The sequence below is a fragment of the Triticum dicoccoides genome, chromosome 7B, assembly GCF_002162155.2.
Source record: "Triticum dicoccoides isolate Atlit2015 ecotype Zavitan chromosome 7B, WEW_v2.0, whole genome shotgun sequence".
Classification (NCBI taxonomy): domain Eukaryota; kingdom Viridiplantae; phylum Streptophyta; class Magnoliopsida; order Poales; family Poaceae; genus Triticum; species Triticum dicoccoides.
The window spans coordinates 759,608,320-759,629,536 of NC_041393.1; the positions used below are offsets into that span (position 1 = coordinate 759,608,320).

The window sequence follows — 21,217 nt, forward strand, 5'->3', positions numbered from 1 at the left end:
TACAACCTCGATTAGCATGGGATCACAAAATTTATACCGCGCGCAAAACTGGGGAAGCTACCCCCTCGGCTACAACCGAAAAACACCCATGCCCCCTGACCGGATGACTGGCTTTAATCCATGGCCGTGGTACCCTCATCCCGGCCCCTCTGTACGGTGTGTGCTAGAAAAGGGTTGACAAATTACTGAACCGTACTCTACTTGTTGTAGAGGCGAGTGGTAGTACGAAACAAGTATGGGGGTTACTGGAACAAGACTCGATCTATGGTCGACTCAGGAGGTTTATAATTTTCCCTGCATGACATGTATAATGAAAATATTTCAACCAACAGAATCACCGCTCACTATACCTCACTATGCCATACCGGACATAACCGTCCCGACGGAGACCGGCGACAAACTCATGCCTACCCAAGGCAGAGGTTTTCCCGGATTCCTTCCGGCATGCATGCAAGGCACATGATGATGATTATCATCACAAGTGTGTTCATTTCCAACAGCATGGAAATCACTAATATGCATTCATGCATATGATCATATCACATGAAATAACAAGTACTCCGAAATGAGGTGATGTTATAAACGTGTCAACGAACACACCAAAAATATTATGCCAGGGTTCAGAATGCTTGCCTTCAATGTGTGGAAAGGCAGGGTGCACTCCAAAACATTTGAAAGCTTTCTCCTCTCTCCAAAATCCTATTTAAAAATATTTTTGAATCAATATATAGTTTCAAAAACAGTACCAAAAGTTTGTCTGAAATTTTTTCAAATAAATCTTAAAATAAACTAGATTAAATTTGAGAGAGGTAGGAAAAAGAATCAATTCATTTGGAGTTGTCGTTAAAAAGTTATAGCTAGTCAAAGTTTAGTCAAAAATCTGGTTTTAAAATAAAACAGAAAAGAAAATGATTTGAATATACCCGTACACGTCGAAAGTGTATTTTGGATTTACGCTTCCACTTACTCCAGCGTGGACGGTGCTGGGTCACTGATAGTGGGCCCGCCTGGCCCACTGGTCAGGTTTGACTATTCTCCCTTCCCTCTTCTTCCTCTGGCCGAACAGAGGCGAGGGCTCCGGCGATCGTCGCCGGCGTTAGGCGGCTCCTCGCGGGACCCCGAGGGTGGGGATGGATCCGCAAGACTGGGGCGGTTCTTCCGGTGGTCGAGGGAGTGTTGGGGATGGAGGGAGTCGTCGGCGACGAGCTTCGCGGCGGTCGGTGGCGTCGGGAGTAAAGTGGTTTTGGGGCTGTGGTGGTTCCCGATCAAAATCGAGCAGGGGGAAGGGTTCACGGGAGGAAGAGAGAGCTTCTGGTGGAAAGAGTGGAGAGGGGGAGGCCCTGGTGGCACCGGAATGGCCGGCGTAGTGGCGGCGGCTGCGGTTGCCGGAGATGGGGAAGGAGACCTCCCCGAGTTGATTGGCTACCAATGGGGTTCCTAGGGAGATGGCTTGGGACTACCTGCGTGCGGGGACGGGCTCGGGGCTCCTTATATATATGCGAGTCGAGGCGGTTCAGCGGCGGTCGCGGATAAGGTCGCCGGCGACCGTCTTTCTGTAGCTTGGGTGACGTGCCGGCGACGAGTGCTAGGGGACACGCTTGCGGATGAGCTCGCACTGCTCCAGGAGGCAGGTGGCAAGCCCTAGCGGCTTGGGCGGCACCGACCAGGCCGAGACGTGCTGCGGACGCCGGCGTGCCGCCAAGAGCTCTGACGGCGATGCTGTAGGCTGCCAGGACGGCTTGGCGCGTTGCGGTGAGAAGGGGAGCGCGTGGCGTGGCGCTACAGAGCGGGCAAGAACCAGGGGCGCAACGCGTCAGCTCGGGCGCGGCACGTGCAATACGCGTGCTCTGCTCGGGCCCAGAGCACGCACGGAACGTGCTCGACGAAATGCCGGGGCATGCTACGGGGCTCGTATGAGGTTGGCAAGCAACAGAACTAAATTAGTGGTAGAGGGAAGATCAAGGGACAAGGTGGTTTGGTCAGGAGACCAAGTTCATAATGTAGACTTGAAATCATGCCAAATCTGGCTATGCACTCAGGGAGTTTGTCAAAATGCCAAGGGCATCTAGGCAAAACTTGGGGTGGCCAAATTCTCCAGATCAGTTTCTCTTTGGATGGAAGAGAGGGTGGTGAGGTTAGTTTGTGAAAAGCAAACTTGCTAGTGCAAGTTTTGCAGAACTCCAATTTTGGACAGGAGGTGAATGGCATCATTTCATGAACCAAAAATTATCCAATGAGTGCATGCTCCTGGACTTAGGGGTTTAGCATGGAGGGCTACAAGTAGGAGAAAGAATCAAGGGCCAAAGAGCAAGCAAGGATATGGTTGCTGTACAAACCATCATGTTGGACCAGAATGGAAAAGAGGTTGATTCACTCAAATTTTTCAAAGGACAACACTGGGTTTTTGCATAAAATGGAATCATATGCTGCTACTAACATCCCATAATTTTGGTGGAAGCTAGAAAGAAATATTTAAATGAGTTGCAGTGCAAAATTGCCCACTGGACCAGAGAAGAAAAATTGATGTAGAACTCAAAATATTTCATGAATAAAAGATATTTTTGCATAAAAGTGATTTTAAAACATCACCTGACATCTCCAAATTTTTGTTGAAATTTTAAGTGAATCTATCAAATGGTTGTAGTTCAAATATGGCCATATAATCTTGGAAAACCATTTTTCAAGAAAATAAAGATCAAGCAAATTAATTATGTAATTAGTTCTACTAATAAAAGAAAAGTTTTTCTTGAGAGGTTAAACAAGTCCAATAACATATTTGAAAAGTTTCCTTTTTGGGGAAAACTCCATAATAGTAAGGGAGAAAAAGGTTCAAAATTCAAAAGGGAGCCCAGGAAATAAAAGTTTTAATTTCCTGGCAAAAATTTAATTAACAAAACAAGGTCAAAAATTTGGGGTGTCACACTAGGCCGTCGGCATACCTATGCCATGTGGCTTCCCGTGATTCGTCGGTGGTTTTGACGGCGCCGTTCGTTGCCGTTAGGCGAAAAACACTGCCGGCGGCTAAACTATGCCAACGGCCGAACAGTAGCCGTCGGCATAGACCCCTATGCCGACGGTCTGACAAGACTACGCTGACGCGATTTATGCCGACGAGGCTATGCCGACGGCAGCCGTAGGCATAGATCTATGCCGACGGAAAATGACTTATGCCGACGGCCCTGGGCCGTCGGCATAGGCCGCGAGTCCGGTAGTGCTCCCCACCGCTGTCTCTTTCTAGCCTCTGACACTGCCTTCTCCACTCCTATGGCTTTGCCTCGCTACCATCTCTGGTACACTCTGGCCAGACCTTGGCACTAACGTCACGTCCTGATCTGGCTTGCTTCCACCACTCCATCTTCCTCCACCTCCCCTCTTAGTCCTTGTAAAAAAACACACTTTTGAGTAGCATCAGTAGTAATTAGTTAGGCTCTCAAGCGTGCATCATGTCGTGCATGCATAGAAATCACACCTTTGATCAGCAACACAAATCATGTTGGATCTCTTCGCTCTCTAAGAAATGCCGCTTTACACTCCCTCCTTCATCCCTGCCCCCACAGCTCATCTTGCTGGGTCAGTCGACGGGAGCAAGCAGCAAGGACAGTACTTGGCGCACCACAGATGACGATAACAATGCGACCTCGGAAAATCATGCATGCTTTTCTGTAGTGTTGATCAGTACAACAATTCTTCCCTAGTGTAAACTTACTCAAAAGTCTGTAATTTAATGGTTGCTGTTCAGTTCCAGCTACAAAGCAAAGAACCTGAGAAAGAACAGGTTCAAGTGTTATAACGAACTGCTGCTTCCGAGTTGAGAGTGGACAGCCAGCTGTGACAAGCTACAACTTAACTGTAGCTTGTCAACCCTGACGAACGTGGAGTCTCGTTTGCTCTTCAGATATGGAGTAGAAATTAGTGTTAAGCAGCACAGTTTGAATAAATAATTTGTCCACTCTTGAATTTATTCCCTTTACATTCTTTGTTTTCGCCTTCCGAAATTTGTTCCAGCCTTCCACTGCTTTGCTTTCGACCCGTATCACAATGTATACTGCAACAACCATGCTCCTTCTTCAACCTTTATTCTTGCTCCTGTCTCCCGTGGACGGCACCGCAGCTGTGCTGCCGTGCACCCTAACCAGTCAAAATTTTCACAACTCTTCATTTGCGACTGCACTGCCACGTCTTCCCATCTCCGGGTCGTTCCAGTCTGGGGCCTCGCCATCGTCCACCGGCCTTGGTGCGCTCGGCACGGTGTGGTCAACGTGCTCAACAGCCAAAAGTCATCGGAAGATAACTGTACGTGAGAGGTTGACAGTGGGGATGCACCACGCCCATGGACGCATGCATGCAACGGAATGTGCCGTGGTCAACGTGGTCAACGAACGACTTCCAACGAAAGAGTAATGTACGTGGAGAGGCTGACACCTGGGTCCACGACCGCAGCAAGGAAGTGTCTCCTTATAACACGGAAAATAATGATTCCTCCACCTGACAGCAGGGATCCACCGGACGGGCCACCGTATTTCGCAAAAAAACATTTTCCCCTGACTGCTGGGACCCACCAGCTACATCTTCGCACGCAAGAAAGTGCATCCGGCATAAAAAACGATTCGCCCCATGACTGCTAGACCCACCAGCTACATCTTCGCACGCAAGGAAGTGCCTAACAGTCGGGACCCACCTGGTCGAAGCGTACATAGCGTTGTCATTCTCGTCGCGAACGTGTACGTACATACTGGTCGATGTAGAGACGCGCACGTGTAGTAGTAGAGGCACGCACGTAGTATGTACACGTACGTACAGCGGCCAGTGCACAAGAAAGAAAATATGACCACGTACGTACATACGGGCGGTGTCTCAAACGCCTACTCGTGCATACGTACGGCCATGGCTCGTGTACATGGCTGGGTCGGAACAGAGAAACTGCGTCGTCGTCGTGTTCATGGGGAGGCAACGGAAGGCATGGGAGCCAACCGGCTTGGATGGAACAGCCGATGAAAACGAGGCCTGGCGTGCCGCAGAACGGAGGAAACGTCCTTGTTTTCGACCGGCCACATTCGAAACGGGATCATGTTCATCGGGAGGGGTCTGGCGTACCGCAAAACGGAGGAAACAGACTTCTGTTGGACCTCCTACGGTCGAAACGGGCTCCTGTTGATAGGAAGGGGTGTGGCGTACCGCAAAATGGAGGAAACAGATTTGTGTTGGAGCGCTACGGTCGAAACGGGGGTCCTGTTCATCGGGAGGGTGTGGCGTACCGCAAAACGGGACTCCACGGGATATTGTTCATCTCCACCATTGACCTCCTCCAGTCTCCGCGGGTTACTGCTCATCCACCGTCGACCTCCTCCAGCCTCCACCTACGACTATTCATCCACGAGCTCCTGTTCATCCAGCCTCCACCGCGCGCTACTACACCGGCTAATGTTCAACCAGCCCTCTGCACGGCTACTGTTCAACCACCCCTCCACGGGCTACTGCTCATCCAGCCCTCCACCGGCTACTATTCAACCAGCCCTCCACGGGGTCGTCCTGTTCATCCAGTCCTCCATGGGGTCCTGTTCATCCAGCCCCAACCAGCTCGACTGGGGTCATGTTCATCCAGCGGCAACAACCTCTTCTACCATAGGGTCCTGTTCATCCACCCCCCACCGGGAACTGTTCATCCAAACCCTCCAACAATGCTCAGTGTTTATCCAGAGGCAGCATTGATCAGTTTCAGTTAGCAGCAGTAGCAAAGGAATCACTCGATCGCTCGGGTTTAGTAACGCATAGCCTGCAGTGCAATCGCTCGGGTTCAGTTAGGCGGCGCCTCGCTCGGGTTCAGTTAGAGCCCAACGCCTCGCACCCATGTGTGTACGGTACGAGAGAAACACGCATCGCTCGGCCCCCGACCACCCACCGTAACCAGGAACTCCCCGATATTTTCCTTGCCCTTGCTTCTACCACGGTTTTTTCCGTCATGGACGGCCCAAAGAATTTCATGTTAGCATGGACGAAAAGCTCATTTTCTATCATGATTTTTTGACATAGAAGTAGGATCCCACCACATCTATGATGATACCGGGTTTTGTCACAATTATCGTCATAGAAGTGTCATAAGTATGACAGAAAAAAATTCGTTCGGCCCAAAATGTCATGGATGTGTCCTTTTTGTGTAGTGCGACCAAGTTACTTGCTGATCTTCATGCCACATTTGCTCTCAAGGATCTTGGTCCATTGTATTTTTTCCTTGGAGTTGAGGTGAAGTCGTCGCCACAGGGGATTGTGCTCTCTCATCAGAAGTACATTGGCGACATTCTTCACCGTGCTAACATGGAACATTGTAAGGTTTCCACTACTCCCATGTCCTCTAGTGAGAAGATCAGCAAGGATAGTGAGGCATCTCTCTCTCTCATGATGGCAGTACTAAATACCGTAGTCTGGTTGGAGCACTTTAGTATCTGACATTTCCTAGGCCGGATATTTCTTTTGTTGTGAATCGTGTTTGTCAGGTCCTTCATGCACTAACGACTGCAAATTTTTTGGCAGCTAAAAGGATCTTGAGGTATTTGAAGTACACTCGTGGTATGAGTCTGTCTATCAGCAAGTCACCTTCAATGGTGTTGAGTTGCTTCTCTGATGCGGACTGGGCCAGGTGCAGTGACGATCGCAGGTCTACAGGAGGTTTGCTGTTTTTCTTGGTCCCAACCTTGTCTCTTGGAGCTCCAGAAAGCAGGCCACAGTCTCAAGATCCAGCACGGAGTCTGAGTACAAGGCCATTGCCAATGGTACAGCTGAGATAATTTGGATACTATCAGTTCTTGGAGAAGTTGGAGTCTTTATGTCACGACCTCCAGTATTGTGGGGTCCTGGTGGGGGGTGACTGGGGGGGAGGGGGGGCGGCCCCCCGAAACGGAGGGCCCCCCACCCAGGAATGTGTGTACGTAGGCCTGCTGTGGAATGGGCTAAAAATGTGTATGCTGGCCCGAGTTACTGGGTACATGTTGGCGCAAAAATGGAACCACCGGAGCACGATGATCACCAGAGACAAGAAATAAACGAGAGGGAGGCAACACACAAGATTTCCAGGCGCTCGAACACCTTGCCGCACGGACGGCTCCTGTGTATTCCCGGCGAGCTCGAACTCGACTCCGCGCTGTTACAATGACCAACACACGGGTTTTATACCCAGGCACACTATGGACAGGTTCTCCACGCCCCTGCCTGCTCGCGCTCATGACCCAGCTCGCTCTGGCCGCGTCCTCGGCGCGCGCCCGCAACGCACGCGACGCGCCGAGCCCTCCCGATCGCCATGCTCACCCTGGACCCGGTCTATAACAGACACACACACATCCTCGTACTACACACGCACGCACACCTATTGGCACGCACACACGCACCCGCGTCTGCCACGGCCAGACCCGGCGCGCCCCGAGCGCACACATGCACACACCCGCCGCGGACCCGACGCGTCCAGCTCGTCAGACGCGCGCCCATACACGCGCCCATCGCGCTCGATGCGCCGCCACGGCTTATTGCCAACACACGCGCCCTAAGCCGCGGCTTAGAGCAGCCCGCGGTTCTCGACGTCGCCATCGACCAGCAGTGCACGCTCCGGCGCCGGCGCCTTCTTCCACTGCGGGCAGTCACATTTGAAGTGACCTCGCTCGCCGCACTTGTAGCATCTTCCCTTCCTGGGGCCGCCGAAGCCTGCCGCCTCGCTGCGCGCCCCGTCGTCGTCCCGAGCCCCGCCGTGACGCCGCTCCCGCGCCCTCCATTGCGCCGCCGTGTACAGCAGCTCGCTGTCAGCTCGTTCGCCGCCTGCCTGATCGCGTCACCGCAGCCGCTCGTCAAAAGCCTTCAGCCGACCCAGCGCATCCTCGAACAGCATCGCGCCGACGTCGCAGAATTGTTCGATGCCGGCCACCGCCGCGTACAGCCGGTTCGGCATCGAGTCAAGTAACTTCTTGACGAGCGCGGCATCTTCCAGGGTTGAGCCCAGCATCGCGTAGCGCGCCGCCATGCCACCGAGCCTCCCAGCGAACGCGTCCAGGGACTCGGACTCCGCCATGCGCAGGAGCTCGAATTCTCCCCGGAGCGTGCCGAGCCGCGCCGCGCGCACGCGATCCGCCCCCACGAACCTGGCCTTCAAGCTCTCCCATATCTCCGCAGCCGTCCTCTTCGCAGCCACCTGCAACAGGAGATCGTCGGCGAGTGCTCGGAGCAGATAGGCCCTCGCCGACTTGTCCTTCTTGGCGATCACCCCGATGCCGCGTCCTCCGGCGGCACCACTGCTTCCTACAGCCCTGCAGCATCAAGATCCGCCTCCACCTTGGTGGCCCAGGTGGTGTAGTTCTTCCCCGTGAGCACCGGCGCTGGATGCGCCACCGCGCCGCCCGAACCGCCACCGTACGGTACGATGGACATCGCCGGCGCGCCCCGATTGCAACGAGGCTCTGATACCAAATGTTGGCGCAAAAATGGAACCACCAGAGCACGATGATCACCGGAGACAAGAAATAAGCGAGAGGGAGGCAACACACAAGAATTCCAGGCGCTCGAACACCTTGCCGCATGGACGGCTCCTGTGTATTCCCGGCGCGCTCGAACTCGACTCCGCGCTGTTACAATGACCAACACACGGGTTTTATACCCAGGCACACTATGGACACGTTCTCCACGCCCCTGCCTGCTCGCGCCCACGACCCAGCTCGCTCTGGCCGCGTCCTCCGCGCGCACCCGCAACGCACGCGACGCGCCGAGCCCTCCCGATCGCCACGCTCACCCTGGACCCGGTCTATAACAGACACACACACATCCTCGTACTACACACGCACGCACACCTACGGGCACGCACACACGCACCCGCGTCTGCCACGGCCAGACCCGGCGCGCCCCGAGCGCACACACGCACACACCCGCCGCGGACCCGACGCGTCCAGCTCGATGCGCCGCCGCGGCTTATTGCCAACAGTACACACGATAATAATGCATGTACAGGGCCTTGCAGAGAAGATATGAGGTATGTCGCTAGCTACGCATCGCTTATGACCTCGGCATGATGACGGCGGCTTCCACAGGATGCTTAATTGCCTTTTCTCCTCGTCGGTCACGCCGCAGCCTCACCCTGATCGCCGTCTCCTCCTTTTAGGCGCCATGACCCGAGAAACAGTTGAATCGCCACGCGACGAGGGATGCCAATCGCGCATACGGCTGCCACAACTTCAGTCAAAGATGCCCAACACCGGTCCCTCCGCCAAGAGATTAGAAGCTGATTCTTCAACAGGTACCTATGGCCTAGCGTTTTTGCCATAATAATTAATAAAAAATTATGAATGATAATCAGTATTTAGTTTTCATTGTTGAAATAGATAACTGATGATAGATTGATTAGGTATTAGCGATAGATCTAATCGGGGTTTGTCATTATTTGTTGGTTTCAATCAATAAGATTTTATCTAAGTATTTTTATAGATTTGCTCTAGTTTCCAATTACTAAGGGCATGTCCAAGACACAGGTCTTGGTACGATGCTTACCGAAATACATAAAAATTAACAGTTACAACAGCTGTCTAAAAGTCTCTATCTCTAGTGCTAATTGCAATGTGCATATGTTTCTCCAATTAAATTGATTGGATAGTGTTTGTTTTCTGCAAGAGCAGATGCAAGCGCTTATCAAAGAAAAGAAACCGGTCCGTGATTTTCAACAGGGCGCTGGATTTGATAGCGCTTCAAATTCTCCATCCTAGTCTGTAATTGATGTGAGATGTTAGACAGAAGATTTAATCTTGGGATGAAATGAAGGCCTGGAAAAGGCCAGGAAATCCCCTATATGCTTGGTTCTGGCATGAAACACTAGATTTGCAGATAAATAAGTGGCACCCAGGCAGGGCCGGTCCTAGGATTTTAGGGGCCCGGGGAGAAGCTTAAGCTTGGGGCCCCTTAGAGCGTGTCGCCAAAACTGATTTCCTGCCTTTTTCCAGGCCTTCATTTCATCCCAAGATTAAATCTTCCGCCTAACATCTCACAACAATTACAGACTGGGCTTATAGCTCCTCTGCGACACATTTGAGGTGAATTGGCAAGGGTGCGATGTTGTTTGAGCGAATGGTTGTGGTGCGACAATTTTGAGCAGGTAAATAGCCCAACCACAACATGGTTGTTAAACTCAATTGATGCCCTCGTTAGCTGTTGGGGGCTGGACCCACCACTTATCCAGGTAAGCACGAGACCCACCACTTGTCTACTCAAGGGATCCACCTCCTCGCAGCTAGAAGAGACGAGCGCCTGTGCCCATCCGCCCGCCGCCGCCGCCCATTCATCCCCTTTCCCCAATCTTTCTCTTCTCTGGCGACCTAGCACAAATGTCTACCTCCACCACGCACTCAAAATGGAGACAGTATGGACCGTTGCTGCTCACAAGGTGCCCTGACTGCCCACGCCCAGACCCTCTTAAACGGTTGGTCACTAAGAGGGATGACAATGGCAATCTTGGGCAGGAATTTGTGAAATGCTTGAGCAAACCAATGGCGGGAAGGGATGGCAAGGTTAAATCTCAGTTCTAAGCCCGCTCTTTCATTGTCTTTTGCTCTGATTTCTCCATATTTTGCTTTTTCTCCTCGAATTTGGGATTTAGGCTTCATGTTGTTGTTTTCAGATCTTGAAGAAATGTTACCATTTCGAATGGATTGATGAATATGTTGATATGATTCAGTTTGAGGGCTACGTTGATTCGAGCGTGGCCACAACCTGGGAGCTCAATTTGGGCGGGGTGCCGCCGATTGCTATGGAGAATATGGGGAGCTCGGGCGGAGGGGCGGGCAGAGTCGTGCCGATGGCAATGTATGCGCGCAATTCTGAACTGTATGAGAGTCCAAACTGACCGAGGAACTGAAGAAGATCAAGAAACATCTAATGCAGATGATCGATTTGCAGAAGCAAGCAAATATCATGGCTGGGGGGGGGGTTCTATTGCACTACTAGGGAAAACCCTAGTAGTAGCGCGGGTTTTGAGGCTAGCATCAGCGTGGGTGGCTGCGCTACTAATAAGGCGCTACAGCTAATTTATAGTAGTAGCGTCGTCCGCACCCGCGCTACTACTGTTGACGATATCAGCAGCGCTTTTTCGGTACGCGCTACTATTATTTAGCTGTAGCGATTTCATTGTCCCTCGCTACTACTATATCTTTCATCATTTTCCTGCGTACCCTTTCCCTTTGTACCCCTTTCCCTTTCAGATAATAGGTACTACTAGATATGAAATTCATAAACCATTATAAGTACTAAGTAGTACTCCCTTCGTTCCAAATTACTCGTCGTGGTTTTAATTCAAACCATCACGAGTAATTTGGAATGAAGAGAGTACTAGATAACAATTTCATGCATGTTCAACATGCATCCTCAAGCAATACAAGGTCATATCGACGGCGATCATCATATGTAGTTCTAGATGATATCGACCACGATCATCATATGTAGTTCTAGATGATATCGACAACGGTCATCATTTGTAGTTCTCGATGATATAGCCACACACACACACATGTAGTTCTAGATGATATCGAAGACAATCATCATCCTCAAGCCTGGACGGTTGGTGTTCTTGATAGTAATTAGGATGGCCTGTCCAACACAAAGATTCTTGCCATCGAGGAATTTCTTCCACCCAACCGAGTTTAAGTGTGTGCGACCGTCCGTGTTCACACGGTAAGTACAGGTTGTGACGGAGCCCCTTGCAGTAAGACGTAGTCCAGCTGAGCCTTCTTTATCAGGCTCGATACCATAACTCACAGATAGGCTCTTTGCCAATTTCTGAATAAGAAAAAAATATCAATTAATAAATAGCCTTGCACATACTCTTGCAAATAAGTATATATGGGTTATCTACACTATTATTAGTTCCTTAGATTCTACACTAATATGCATGTGATCGAACTCTACACTAAAATGTATCATCGACTAGATTCAACACAACATACCATATCATTGGACTGTACACTAAGTATTTCATCAGATAATTTACATTTGTAAGTATAACATACTATATCATGTCAATCAACCATGGTACTTGTCAGGCGGGTCACGAATGGCACCTCGACAAAGTCAGCACTTGGCGGAATTATGTCCCACAGGTTGGACACCTCCTCCTCGCTCAGCCTCATTCTTTGAGCTACGATGGCTTCATGAAGTGGGTCCTCATCATCTTCATCGAGTGGGTCCTTATTATCTTCATCATCTTCATCATCTTCGTCATCTTCATCATCTTCCATTAGGTTGAGAAAAATGACAGCCAGCTTGGGTCTTTCTGCTCTGAAGGAGAAGCTGATCAACCAGTAAGATGCATGCGGGCAACGAAACGGGCCCATCCATCTCCTCCAATCTGCGACATATTGCGTCCTTTCTCGACCTCCATAGTGTACGCTCCCCAGGAGCCTCAAATGTCACAGTGTCTCCTGTCAGCTTGTTGAATTTCAACTTCACATTACATGGGACGATCTGTGTAAAATAAGAAAAATAACACAATGCAGTAATGCCAACACTAAAAATAAAATAGTTGTTACATTTTATCTAATTTCTTACCGCCGCATGACGAAAACTCTGCTGGAAGTAGATGTCGAACAGCTTGCCAGTTGCAAGGCTGCTGGCGCACCTTGACTTGCACAGTCGACATAGTGGTGGTGGTGGTGGTGCCATTTTTCCTAAAGCAATATGAGCAAAGGATTAACGATCCACTTTACAGGAAAGAAAAACAGTAGCATGTGATATTTTTGGTTCTTCCGCGAGAAGCAATTTAATGGACAATTATAATCCTAAAATCTAGTAACATATTAGATGACAAGGTACCACCTACATTTTGACAGAAAATAACTTATTACAAAAAACAAAAGCATCTACCTATCCATGTACAGAAAAAATAACAATAAAATGGTGCATACTAAATCAACTAAATAAACTACCCTACTAAATCAACTAAATCAAAATGTTCTAAATCAACTAAATCAACTAGCCTACTAAATCAACTAAATCATATCAACTAAATCAAAATGTTGCATATGAACTAGCCTACTAAATCAAAATGTAGCAGGGAGAAGGAGGGGCGACTTGAGGAGGGAGAAGAGAGTAGGACGGAGGAGGAAGGCGGAGTGAGGAGGGGCCGGCCGGCGGCCAGTGGAGGGAGACGGAGGAGGAAGGCGGAGCGAGGAGGGGCCACCCAGCAGCGAGTGGATTAGGGAGGACCGAGGAGGAGGCCGGTACCCAGTCCGGCAAGGATGAGGAGGTTACGGTGGCGCAGAGGAAGGAGGGGCGACGGGGAAGGACCGGTGCGGGGGGTTGAGGGGGAGATCCAGTGAGTGTGTGAGTGTGAGTGGATCGGATAGAGGAGAGGGGGGTAGGAGATGGAATGGCTTAGCAGTAGCGTGCTGTAGAGAAAGACGCTACTGCTAAACTACCTAGCAGTAGCGCCTTTCACAAAGAAAGCGCTACTGCTATGTGTCAGTATGTAAAAATAGACTTCAAAAATACATTGATCATCAACGATCTTTTTGTGTACAATCTGATTTGTCAATATGAGTCCTCACCGGTTTAGGAACCGGTGAAGACTCATATTGCGGCCACAAATTCTACACATAGAGTTCAATGAAGACCAAGTGCTTGTCAGAGTTTGAGAAGTAACATATTTAAGGTGGTAGAAACTATCTTCACGGAGCGAGGTGGGACTAAATTTTTGTAGCAAACTTAGTAGTAGCGCTTATTGGTGAAAGCGTTGTTACTATGATCCGTAGCAGTAGCCCTCTGCGTGGTAACGCGCTGCTACTAGAACTAGCCTCGCGGCGGCCTCGTGCGAATTATAGCAGTAGCGCTTCTTAGAGCAGGCGCGCTACTGCTATATTTATTTCAGCAACGAGTTATGTTTGCGTGCGCTACTGCTACCTAGCAGCAGCGCCTTATTTTAAAGCGCGTTGCTGGTAAGATTTTGTGTATAGGCTTTTTCCTAGTAGTGTTGTTGTATCCTTGCTCTGTTTTTGTTTTATTTGTTGTTCATCCATAATTAGAATGGGCATTTAGGCCTGTCAGGGTAGAGGATGTGATATGTGCGCCATGCCAAGTTACGTATCTGAATTGAAGTAACAATTTGGAACACAAATTATTCAGTGTTCATGCTCTGTTTCCTCTATTTGTGTTCTTCAATTAACAGAGTACACGGCCAAATTCAGTTTCTAGTAAAAAAACAAAACTGGGCTGCCCAATAAATGTTGGGCCGTAAGAAAATAACCATGCCTAAATAGAGACCAGCCCACTCGCATAGGGGCACCAGCCCACCTCTAACTTCGGCAAATAAAATGTTACTTGTTTTTACTTGGGCCGTTTTTACATTGGCATTTTCTTGCACTAGCCCAAACTTTGTGATGGATCATTTTTTGATGCACTAACACTAAATATTACTTGTTTTTATGCATGTCTACGGTTCCATGAACTAAAAGAGTTGCATGCTTGCATGAAGTAAATTAGTTTGCATTTCCTAGTTGCATGTACATAGTGGGTTTGCATGGGGCTCCTAGTTGCATGTCTATGGTTTGGGTCATGACCCATTATTTGGCCAATATTTTGAAGATGATGTGTGTGGTGACTAGAACGTCAAGGCGAGCGTTGTTGCACCCGTGCATTTTATTGGAAGGACAATATAAATGTATGAGAAAATCTGGACATCACAGAATAGAGAAAAACGAACCTACTTCTATAAATAGTTTGGCAATATTGAAACTTTAGGTATAAGTTGCAAAACTGAGACGGGTGATAATGCCATCTAAGTCAACACTGGAATGTCATTGTGCATTTGTTTTGTCTATGCATACCATTTTCTAAGGCATTTGAATACGTGGTCGATCGTATGTGTGTGGTATCTGGTATGTGTCATTGTTCATTGTAGCCTTGCAATGGCAGATGCTGTGTAGTAGAGGCTTTTTTTTTCTGAGAGGGGCTGCATAGTAGAGGAATAAAAGTAACAAAGAATGATGCAGTCAAGTCATAGGTAGCCAATTTTTTTGGACAAAGGTAGGCGCAGCTGCAGCGCTACTTTTGATCACGAAATACGGTTGTAGCGCCACGGATCAAAAGTGCGATCGGTCTCACGAAAAGTAAAGAAAAAAGTTATCACATGGCCTTACGGCCCACTGCAGCCCGGAGCATCAGAAGGCACCAAAATAAGTCTGTGGAGCAGCGTCCACAGCGGCCCTTTTGACGTTGGTTCGACTTCGACCGGTTTTAGCGAGCGAACGAGGCACAAAGGAAAACTGCGTGAGGTTGGAATGATCTGATTGGTTTATACGCTGAATCGGACGGTTTAGGATCTCAAATCGCTGTGGAGGCTCCTAACTAGCCCCGTTATACTGTTTAGTAATTGGGGTGTAGCAACCCGGGCCCGTAGCAACCCATAGCAATACACAAATAATGGCAAGAACAACCCATAGCAATCTACAAATAATAGCACAAAACACATAATATATATAGTAGCATAACGATTATATACAAGAATAACGATTGCAACCCATAGTTCCACAATAGCCTTACAATTCCACGATAGCCTTACAACTTAAAATACTAATACAACTTAATAATAGTAGCATAACGATTACAACTTAAAATACTAATACGATAGATAGCAAGCTAGATAGATCGGGGGATACCAAATGCGAGTTCTCCCGTTATTCTTCGGGTTCTTCTTCTCCTGCTCCTCCGGGTGAACGCCACCTCGCTCCTCCGTGCGCCCTTCACTCCTCCCCATTGTTGATGGGGTACGGGAGCGTGTGCATAACGCCGTTGTTGGGGAAGACGCTGTTGAAGTCGGTGAAGATGTTATGGGTGGTGAAAGCTATGAACTCACAACCAACCCAATACACTCGCCCGAGGAGGTGGAAAGCATCGAAGGGGTTAGTGAACGTAGCGAGGAGCCCAACCACAACGCCATTGTGGTTGACCTCCTCAAGATGGTGCATCCTTGGAGAGCCGCGGAGGAGGTGGCGGAAGTCGGCCGCAAGGAAGAACTCCGTTAACTCCCTTGCGCCCCTTCACCTTGAGATCGCCCACACCCTAAGGGTTCTCTCTACATAGACTCCGGTCGGGTAGAGCCTTTCCGGCATGGTTGGGGGGAAGCGGTAGGTGGGGGCGTTGTACTGCATGGTGGCTCGAGGGCTCGATCGGGTTTGACGGATAAGAAGGAAGAAGGAGGGCAGAGGAGGCAGAGGATGGGGTAGGGAGAGGAAGACGATAGTGCCCGGCTTAAATAGCCCAAGTGTGACGCGGTTTTTGATTTCTTCCAGTGGTTTCACTGGGTAGAATTAATGGGCGGGCGGCGTTTGGTGGCGCCCCATCAAAGTGTGTACACAAGCGTGGAAAACGGGCTGCGACGCTTCTGTGCCACCGGTCGCGGGTCAAGGGGGACGGGCTCACGCACACGTCTGTGCCGTCGTGGGTCAAGGGGATACGCCTGCCCCGGGTTCTCTGCATGTGCCGCCCGTGCATGCATGCATGGATGTAGCATGCTTGCTAGGGCCTGGCTAGAGGGCAATATTCGGTCGATGGGAGACGTGACAATAGTGGATGCCTTAATTTGCCCACCTTGTAACGAGCAGCACGCTGTTTGAACTGCATCGATACCCATCATGCCAGTATTGTGTCATTCAAAGAGGAGCACGCCATGCACCGCACGCCATGCACCGTTGGGTTTTTGGTTGTCTCTTCATCGCGGTCTAGCCTGGCTGCTGCATTGTGGCCGGGTGCATGCTTTGATGCGACGCTGCATCGGTGCTAATGGTAGGCATGCAACAGCTTACTGCGTCGAGGGGGTTGGCGGAGCAGGGCTACGTCGAGGGCATGCATGCAACGCGCGGGCGCAGTGCTGCGGGTAGGCATGCATGCTGCAATGGGCGCCGGTGCTGCGGGTAGGCACGCATGCAACAATGGAAAGGGCACCGCGTAGGCTTGGTCCATGCACCGTGTCAACTCGTGCCATTGGATTCAAATGAACGGTCCTGATGCCCTAATGAGAGAAGTTGATCCAAACCCCACTGATTCAACCAATCAGCGCGTGTCATGCGGATCGAAGGACATTGTAGCTAACCCTAGCGCCTGATCTCAACCGTCCACGCACAACGATTGACGACCCGGTAGTGTGCGGGGTTTTGGCCGGGGGTTTGAGGGGTTTTGAGAGGTTTCGAGGGGTTTTGAGTGACTAGGGTTGAGCATAACTAATTCGAAAAAAAACAAAAAAATATGAAACTTGCACACATAGTCTTATTATGTCGTATAGTAACGAGAAAAATATATAAATATGGTTTACATACATTTTTACGAAAAATGCTTCACTAAATTGTCATTCCTCGAACAATGTAGTATGGAGTTCAAGGGAGAGAGTAGTGGGCACCCGAGAGTAGGTGGGGTTTTGAAAATGAAAAGTGTGAACACCTCATCAAAACTTCATTTTGGATTGACTAAGAAAGCACTACTAGGGAAAACCTTATACATAGAGGTATAGCAGTAGCGTTGGTCAAAACACGGCGCTATTGCTACTTATTAGTAGCGCTTGTTATAAAAGCACGCTACAACCATTGTTGTAGCAGTAGCGCGTCTGCGCAGAAAAGCGCTACTATTATAATTCCCTCGCTGGTGCCGTTAGGCTAGGAATAGTAGTAGCGGTTCTTCCAGAAGAACGCTATTACTAAAAACTTTGTAGCAGCGCCTTTATGCTGTAGAGCGCTACTGCTATGAAAAAGAAAATAACTAGAAAAATAAGTAGAAAAGTAAATGAAAATGAAAGAAATAGAAAAAGGAAAAATGAAAAAAAGAAAATGTAAAGAAAACAAAAGAAAAAGAAAAAGAAAACAAAAAGGAATAGTTGTAGCGCGTTTCGCTGGAAAACGCTATAGCTAACTTAGCTATAGCGCGTTTCAGCAAAACGCGCTACTGCTAGTTTGACTTAACAACCGGACTCGCGGGCTCAAAATTTCGCTAAGTCCTTCCCCCTCCACTCCCCTCTCTCCCCCAACTGCTCCATCGCCGCCGTCGCCCTGCTGCCTTCGACCACATCGCCGCTGCTCGAGGCCGCCTTCGACCACACCGCCGCCGCCCGAGACTGCCCGAGACCTCACAGTCGCGACTCGAGGCCGTCGCCAACCTCACTGTCGCCTCCCTCGAGCTCACCGCCGCCGCTCGAGCCAGAGCCTGCCCTCGCCGCCAACCGTAAGGCTCTGCCTCTCCTCTCCCCTACCCTCCTCTCTCTCTCTGCTAGGGAAATTCATATATAAGTTGATGTTGTGTTGATGTTCATATGAACCCTAGATTTGTTTAGGGCAGTAGGCATTTTTTAGCATTTAGGAAAAATGATTAGCAATTTTTTTTGCTAGGGCAAATTTTTATGAAAATGCCTAAACAATAATTCCATTTAGCTTTAAATTAATAGAGGGTATGTAAATAATAGTAGCATTTAGATTTAAATTAATAGAGGCTATAAACAAAAAACACTTAGCTATAAAAAAAGTATTTGGACTATGGACCTGAATCTATTCCAAATTTCATTCAAATGAAAATTGAATTCTTTGGACTATGGACCTGAATATTTTTAAAGAAATTGGGTGAAGGTACTAAGGTCTTGCTGTGGAAATTTTGGTGAGGTCAGAAGGGTTAGAGAAAATGGAGTTCCTAGACTTTTAGCTTTAGACAAAAAACAAAAATACTTAGCTATAAATAAAAAACAGTAGTTATGGCATTTAGCTATAAACAAAAAGCAGAATTGTTTTTCTTTACAAAAACTTGGTTAAACTAATTGTTGCTATGTAAACAAAAAATAAGATTGTTGTTATATGATATATGTCATTGATATTCATTTGCATATTTCATTATTGTTGATTATATCTTTTTATCGAAGTGGCCATGTTATATGCAAATTTCTCAATAGTGTTTGTTCATGTTGTATCTTTTCATTGAAGTGGTTCGATTGTTCCCAAGTGGCTTTGTTGTTTCCAGAGAATGAAGCCGAGTGGCCTATGTTTTGCCGGAATGTTGATTCATTTCCATTCCGGCAAATTTTAGGTTCTCGATTTGTCCATTTTTTAGCAAAGGTCATGCCGAAATTTTCCGTGAATTTCGGCATGACTTGTGCTACAAAGTAGGACATATCGAGTGCCCGGGATTTGCCACACCGGGAAGGAGTCAACGGTCCTGCAAAGCATAGGCCTTTTTTATGTTATTATTCATTTTATTAGGTCTAAAATTAATTTACTAGATTTAATCGTAGGAAACATGGCTACAACGATGAAGGACAGAGTTCTGGTGACTGCGACAACGTCTACCTGGCGGCAGAAGAATTTTTGAGGAAAGCCGACGATCAACAGTCTATGTTGGTGGGTCCAACTGTCACATCAGAGATTGATACCGACATCGAGACCAGCGCTGAGACTGAGACCGGCATCGACGTTGGCTCTGAGACTGAGACTGCCGCCGAGACTAGCGGAGCCGGTGTAGAACCGAAAGCAAAGAGGCAACGGCTTCCTAGCAAGCTCAGGACTACTAGACTGGTGGTCATGGAGGTGCACGATGGAAATTTTGAGCCAACCGTGCCCGAGGAAGCGCGCACGTGCTACGGCAATCAAATAGGCTGCATCATATGGACAACCGCCACCATCAATGATGAAAAACTAAAGAAGATAGATAATATGAGGCCCTCCCTCCTAAAGAAGCTGCACCGGATATTCTTATTCCCGGGCCGAAATGAAAAGGATTATGAAGATCCAGATAAGGACCTGTCAATGAAGAAGATAAACAAACACGCCATGACCAAGTTTAGCGACGCGTTGGCCGCTTGGAAAGCAAGGGTGAAATATCAGATGGTCACCAAAAAGGAACCCTACTCTGAGATTGTAAAGCATAATCCGACAATCACAGCAGAGCACTTTGAGATATTCAAGGCGGCTTGCGAGGCCGAAGCTGCCAAAAAAAGTCGAAGTACATGAAGGGGCTTCAACCGAGAAACATTGGGTCCCACCACCTCGGAAGTCATGGTTATGGCGGGAAGAGGTCCATATGGGCCAAGGAGGAGGCAGAAGTCGCGAGTCTAGGCATCCCAGACCCCTTGGCGGAGTTCACCGTCCCGCGGGAGCGTGACGTCCTCAGGGCCCGGCACCAATGGAACCCAGTGAAGAAGGTTTTCGAGATGAACGTGGTCACGCCAGAGTCCATGAGACTGCTGGTAATTTTAGTTTCTGATCAATTCGACTACACGTTATTCATATTTGTAAACGATCCTTGTGCCTTTTGCAGAGAGAGCAGCACAGGATTGTGGCCGAAAGCGACTCGTCGTCTGAGGCGTTGGTGAGGCCCAAGTGGCGCACAACCGATGGGCTAGGTCGGTCGCACGACATAGATGAGGTGGATCGCGGTGGTGGGCGGGTGATCAATCCGATCGCGCGGAGGCCGGGGATGCCGCTAGGTGGAGGCGGGGTGGCAGCAGAGTCCGAGATGAAGCCAGCGACGACGATCGGCATGGGACGATGTGCGATCGAACGCAGTCGACCAAAGCAGCCGGCGAGTGACGGGGTTGGCCCGAGGCAGCTGGCGAGCACGACCTAGCCGGCAGCCGGCGATGAGGCCGGTGTGGCAGACGGCAGGACGACTGTACCGATGCGGCGGATGCATGATGGTGGTGCAGGAGTACCGGTTGGAGTAGGGAGGCGAAGGCCGGCGCATGGCGATGAGCGGGCCGACGCACGGACGGCGGCATGCCGTGACGGGGTAGAAGCGTGCGGGGTCGACGATGACGGCAGGCGATGCAAACCGATCTTAGATCAGAAAACAAAAAAAAATGCCGATCAAGATGACCGGCGGGAGAGAGAAAAACCCGGAGTAAGGGCTCAGAAAAAAGACTCTCTAAGGCAGGCGGTCAACATGAACGGCGGACGAACCCTAGGTATGGACAGCGCGGCCCCCGGCGGCGATCTATGGTGGAAGTAGGATCGATGATTGAATTTTGGCATGGATCTTCATGTGGCTCCACATGACCTCTATGGTGGAAGTAGGATCGATGATTATTTGAGGCGAATTTGAAGTCGCTTTAGAAGGGATGGTGATGACGCCTGCTTGAGGAGAAGTGACGTTGATGAAGTCAATGTGCCATCTCCACAAGGCTCTTTTCTTAGAGATGTGTATGGGGTGTTCTGTATGTGTCGTTTAGCAGACTTTGATGATTTTT

General features: G+C 49.2%; 1 pseudogene; it reads right to left on the reverse strand.

The window, feature by feature from the left end:
- Positions 1 to 7,543: 7,543 nt before the first annotated feature.
- On the reverse strand, positions 7,544 to 8,050 carry LOC119341783 (annotated as a pseudogene).
- Positions 8,051 to 21,217: the final 13,167 nt, after the last annotated feature.